This window comes from Prosopis cineraria, unplaced genomic scaffold, assembly GCF_029017545.1.
Source record: "Prosopis cineraria cultivar Desert tree isolate PC_DT_omini unplaced genomic scaffold, ASM2901754v1 PC2, whole genome shotgun sequence".
NCBI classification, from domain to species: Eukaryota; Viridiplantae; Streptophyta; class Magnoliopsida; order Fabales; family Fabaceae; genus Prosopis; species Prosopis cineraria.
The window spans coordinates 45,023,816-45,030,428 of NW_026555333.1; the positions used below are offsets into that span (position 1 = coordinate 45,023,816).

Below are 6,613 nucleotides of genomic sequence, written 5' to 3' on the forward strand. Positions count from 1 at the left end.
ACATTTATGACTTCTTGTCTTCAATTAAAAAAGAATAAACTCTATTGTTATTATTATTTTTCACGAAAAAGATAACTCCATTTGTCATTTATTTTTGTAATCCTCTGTAAATACCAACTCATTTTCGACCACGCATTTAGATTAAGTTGTATTAGACCATATGGGTGTAAATTTTTTAGGTACAATTTTCTTATAACACTCAAACTCGAAACTTCATTTAAATAAAATAGTTATCGAATAAATTGAATCAATTAATATAATCAAGTAGATTTTTATTTTATTTTATTTTATAAAACAATTATAAAATCTTTAATGAGAAACAAGAACATGGGAACACGATCAAACAGGCCCTCAATTTAAGGGTTTAGGTCATTTTTATTTTTGAATATTTTATAAAATATTATGACACCATCCATGCTCTTGTCATTCTCTTACATCATGCAGGAAATTATTAACTCCTATCTCTATTATAAGGTACTTTTTAGAATAATTATTTGTCTTTAATATAAGACATTTGATAGAATATTTATTACGTTTTTTTATATTATCAATATTTGAACTCATTAAATATAAGAGAGAATGTAATGTAAATTTAAAAGCTTTCATTCAAATTAGAGTAAAATTAAAAATTTATTTTATTTTTAAATAAAGTTAATACCTTATTCAACCCTCCTTATTCCTTGGTGAGGTGATTATTTGCATGTAGAAGTTTTTAATAATAGGGAAAAAAAGGAGCATAAACCTCATCCTTTTTCCAAAAAGCAATTAATGAAAGTCAACCGTGGAATATTCGTATGGAGAAGTTTGTAATAACGTACTCTTTCCTACTCTTAGTAGTAGGTAAATTTTTGAAAGCTTCTTTTGTCCTGAATATATAATTCCTGATCTTATTTATAAGATATCTTTTAAAAGTAATTTTTAATTTAAAATATATAATATTTTATAATAATTAAACTACTTTTTTTTTAATTTTACTTTTTCTTAATTAATATGAAGATAGTTAATACAGTTGTATTATTATTTAAAACTAAGTAAAAATAAAAGTATAAATAATTTTTTTATGGTATAAAAAAATTAACTTTTTTTAAAATGCGTGAAACAGTTGAAAGTGTCTTATAATAAAGATTGGATGAAATATTAAATAAATTCAGGGTAATTATTTTTTTTAAATTTTATCCCACGTGTATTTACTGTGGTTTGAATTCCTAAACAAGTTACTCCCATATTTACTGTCATAATAACACGAAATTACAAAATTAGACCATATTAATTAATTGTAAAGAAGAGCCAAATTACAAAGTTATATATATTTATAATAATTTTAAGAATGTAATTAAGTTTCTGTCATAATAACAGGAAATTGATTACCTGACCAAACAAGAAATTGATTGACAGATTAAGCTTGCTGAGTGCGTCTTTGAAATTAATGTCTCGGAGTGCCATCAGTCGATGTGTTTTGAACTGGTCAAATGCTGAATTAAAACAGTACATGCACGAATTGCAACGTTAGGAGACTCAAGGCGTCGTATAAATTAGAAAGAGCATAGAACATAAACTTTACCAAGCGAGCCACACGCTAACCTCAGAAAATTTACTTGTACGATATGGCGAGGGTTTCTTTAAGGTTGATTTCCTTTCTCTTCCTTCTCCTCAACATAGCCTTAACATTTCATCATGGCACAACTAATGCACAGCCAAGCTTCTTAAAATTCTACTGCGGTAACGACACCACTGAAAGCAATAGTACCTACCAGACCAACCTCAAAGGCCTTTTGTTAAACATGTCTCTCAACACGCAAATCGACTATGGCTTCTACAACTTCTCCTCCGGCGAAAACTCCGACAAAGTTAACGCCCTCGTGCTATGCCGGGGAGATGTTTCTGTACAAGATTGTCGGAGCTGTATCACAGATTCAAGAGCTGTTCTTCCTCAAGTGTGCCCTAACATGAAGGAGGCGATCGGCTGGTACGACAACTGCATGCTGAGATACTCCAATCCAACCATATTCGGCGTCATGGGAACGTTGCCACATCACTATTTGTGGAACACCGAGGATGCGCCGGAGAAAGAACAGTTCAAGATCGTGGTGACGCAGATGATGAATGGTTTGAGAGAAAAGGCTGCTTCTGGAAACTCGGTTCGTAAGTTTGCGGTGGCGAATGCGACCGGTCCGAGCAATGAAACGATATATGGTCTGGCACAGTGCACGCCGGACTTGTCGGAAAACGATTGCAACGTTTGCTTGAATGGGGCAATCACTAATGATCTTCCTAAATGTTGTGGTGGACACAAAGGTGGTAGAGTGTTAACACCAAGTTGCAACATTAGATATGAATCGTACAGTTTCTTTGATCCCTCTGCTACACCACAATTATCTTTGCCAGCACCACCGTTGCCATCCCCCAGGCCCACGTCACTACCTCCTACGGCTTCTCCATTGGCTCATCCCGCGTCCAAGCAAGGTATATATATATATATATAGAATAGATATGTTAATTGGAAATATAAATGCTTGTTTAAAAGAATATAATTATAAATTGCATGCGTGCGTGAGGAAATCTCATATATTGCTCTGTTGATCTAAGATCTAACAAAGCAAAAAATTATACATTTTTCAGTCTATGTTACCCTTTAACTTATTATTATTATTATTATTTTTGGTGAATGGGGAAGAATAGTGGGAGAAAGCTGCCAGAGAGAGAAATTAAGACTCCTTGAGTTCAACCACCCGGTTTTCATATATGTATATGTCCCTTGCAGTAATATATATTATTATAATTATATCTCCCTAATCCCTAAAATAGTTAGATCGTGATAGGCAGCTGCGCAATGACAACTACTCTCTTTGTCCCAAATTACATGACATTTTTTAAGCAGTATTTTCATGTTCAAATATAAAACACTTTGAATAGGTTAAGGTTTCATTAAATATATTAATTTTAATATTATTCGTTCTCTCTTTATAATTATTTTTATCCCTACTCTTTTCAATATATTAAATGATGGGTTTTTGTGAACGTTTATATTTTTATTTTGAAAATATAAGGTTGTTAAGTATATTTAATGAGATCTATTGATATGTGAGATTTTATCTAAAAATGTCTTATAATTTGAAATGAAGAGAGTATTAAGGAAGCTGTATGTGGAGCCCCTACTCAATTGGACTTGTGCGCAAATCAAGCCGTCTAGGGAGAAACACACATAAAAACAAGACTCGATATGTTTTAGACTTAATATTAAAACAAGGGTAATTACTTAAAATATGATTAAATATTTCATTAATTAATTAATTTATGCCAATCCACATAATGATAAAATTTAATCTACACACACTAATTAATGGTCGTATATAAGTCATGCATGCGTTCAATTAAAGATATACAAAAGAATATGATTATTTAATATTCTCCCTCTTATTTTTGTGCACTCTTATTTTTGTGAACATAAGAGATAGAAATATCTTAATTATTTTTTATATCCAAAAAATTTAGGTGATTTAGTCCCAAAGTTTATTAGGGTTAGTGTTTGTCTCAGAAAAGGATGCGTGCATTCAATTAAAGATATACAAAAAAATATGTTTATTCAATATTCTTTCTCTTATTCTTTGTTAACATAAGAAATAGAAATATCTTAATTCTTTTTATATCCAAAAAATTTTGGTGACTTAGTCCCAAAGTTGCTGAGCTGAAGTGTAGTTTTAGAAGAATAAATCGAATCACACATATGTAGTTGTTTAAACTGGTCAATATGTAAGTCGTCGCATTTTGGAAAAAGAAAAGTCTATTTTCCTTACTTGGGATGTATAATATAAATAGGTTTAGAGACATTTTCCAGATGAAAATTATTATTTACCGAACTGTGCTCGAGTAATTTTACCGGAGTTTTCAATAGGTGAAGTTCCCCGCAAGTTTATAGTTTTAGACATTTCATGAATTAAACGTTATTCGTCGTGTGATATATATCCCATATATTATTTTCGATCAACTTGTCATATAAATATTTTCTTTGGTCCAGGAAAGTGCAGCACCTCACGAATTGTTATCGCCGTTGTTGTCCTCGTTGCCTGCATCGAAGCGCTCATCCTTATTATCGTCTTAATTTCTTTAAAATTAAGGAGGCCAAAGAATATTGAAAGTAAGTCAACTTAATTATTGCTATTAAAAAATGGAAATTTATCTTCTTGCTCTTGCCCCTAAACAACAGCTTTAATACAATTTCAAGATCGAAAAATGATTTCAGTGCTTTTAGTTAAAAAAATGTTCTTTTGTGATTCACGTATTTGTTTACTCCCATATTGCATGTGTAGGTGAAGCTAAGGATGTCGCTGACTCATTGCAAATGGACTTTGAAACCATTAGAATCGCAACAAATGATTTTTCTGAAGCAAATAAGCTTGGACAAGGTGGATTTGGACCTGTTTACTTGGTAAGATATTTAAAAGGCTAAAATGATAATTTTACCCTTAAACTATAGGTTCAAAAATACCTGGAATCTTAAATTTATTTTATATATATATATATATATATCAAACTTTAGATTCAATTTTTTGTATACTTATATTTCAGGGCACGTTATATAATGGACAAGAAATTGCTGTAAAAAGGTTGAGTAGAGATTCTGGGCAAGGTGATGTGGAGTTTAAGAATGAAGTATTGTTAATGGCCAAAGTGCAACATCGGAATTTAGTCAGGCTACTTGGTTTTTGTCTCCAAAATAGGCTGCTTGTTTATGAGTTTGTTCCAAACAAGAGCCTTGATTACTTCATCTTTGGTATGTTAACATTAGTGTCTTTGTTTTTGTGTGTGTGTGTGTTAGATACTTTTCTAATGGATATCGAATCTACAAAACATTAGTAGATCAAGTCAATCATAAAAATATATGGATGAAAAGCTAACTGATTTGATCTATTTCATTTGTTTTTTAATGGAAGCTAGATATCCATCAGATTTTTCCTTTCATGTTAAAAGTTTTATAGTTTGACAGACTGGTAGTAGCTAGTATACTCGATATCTAGTTCAACAAATTGTTGCATATATCATGTATTTGTATCCATGCAGATCCACAAAAGGCAACATTGTTGAAATGGGAAAATCGTTACAAAATAATAGAAAGTATTGCACGAGGTTTGCTTTACCTTCATCAAGATTCTCGAGTTTGGATTGTTCATCTGATCTCAAAGCAAGCAATATACTTTTAGATGAAGAAATGAATGCTAAAATAATCAGATTTTGGCATGGCAAGATTATTTTTAATGGATCAAACCCATGGCAAGACTAATACAGTTGTTGGTACCTAGTAAGTTGTATTAGAGTCCGGAAATATTGTTAGAACATTTTCTTTCTAGAAAATACTTTTCTGTATGTTAAATATGCAATTAGAGTTTGTGATTTGATTGATATGCTAACATTGGATTTACTATGTTGACATACAGTGGATATATGTCACCAGAATATCTAAAACATGGAACTTTTTCAATGAAGTCAGATGTGTTCAGTTTTGGAGTATTGGTTTTGGAAATTATTAGTGGGAAGAAAAATGGTAAATTTGAAGATTGGGAGAATCCAGAGCATATAGGAATTGCTGTAAGTGCCCTCTATTCATAAACATTTTTTAATAACCATAATTATACATATTGTATGATTTTTTTTAACCCAGAAAATTAAAAAATCCCCAATTAAAATATTTGACAATTTAAAAAAAAAAACCTTGTAGGCTTGGAAAAAGTGGAGAGAAGGGAAATTATCAAGTATTATAGATCCACTATTGATGGAGGAAGGTGAATCATCAAGAAGTGAAATAATAAGATGCATCCATGTAGGGTTACTATGTGTTCAAGAAAAAGCAAGCGACAGGCCCACAATGGATTCCATTGTAGCAATGCTGAGTAGCTATTCACTCTCACTGCCCACTCCTCTCCAGCCTTCCTTTTATAGTTGGAACAGCTTACCAGGCTTCTCATCTTCATCATCGTCTGGAGAACATCATTCTGTTGAAACATCTAGAAATGAAGTTTCAGTTTCAGACCAACATAATAATGCCTAGCTACAATTTATAATTATTGTGTATATCCTCTCTCTCTCTCTTCCCCCCCCCCTCTGTGTGTGTACATGCATGTGTGTATTGAAGTGAAATAACTAAGTTCGTACCAGGTCGAATGTGATCGATGCTTCAATTATGTGTTTCATAATAATGTTTCACATATTGTAATGCACGCTATGCGTGTGCAATGTATAATTAGAGTTGATAATATATGTAGATCATTTTATGAATATCCTCATAATATCTAATGAATTATAATATTTCTTAAATCTCAATAAAATAAATACTAATATATGATAAGCCTCAACACAACATGAATCTCCATATATAATATACCCTAACATTTCCCCTCCAACTTAAGATGCATGTTTGTAAGAGTTTGTATTGCTTGATTGGAAGAATAAATCTTAACATATCGTAACATTTATAAAACACCAAACTTGATTAGATAGAATAGAGAAGTTTCACAACCAATAAAATTAGACCAAATAAAAAAAATATAAATGATTTATAAATTTAATTATAGTATTGAACCTGTTTATTTCTGTTATAATCCAAGTCGAAATTGATCAC

At 31.3% G+C, this 6,613-nt stretch overlaps 1 pseudogene; it reads left to right on the forward strand.

Annotated features, from left to right (window-relative positions):
* Nucleotides 1–1,604: 1,604 nt before the first annotated feature.
* On the forward strand, nt 1,605–6,043 carry LOC129302811 (cysteine-rich receptor-like protein kinase 44; annotated as a pseudogene).
* The last annotated feature ends 570 nt before the right edge of the window (nt 6,044–6,613 follow it).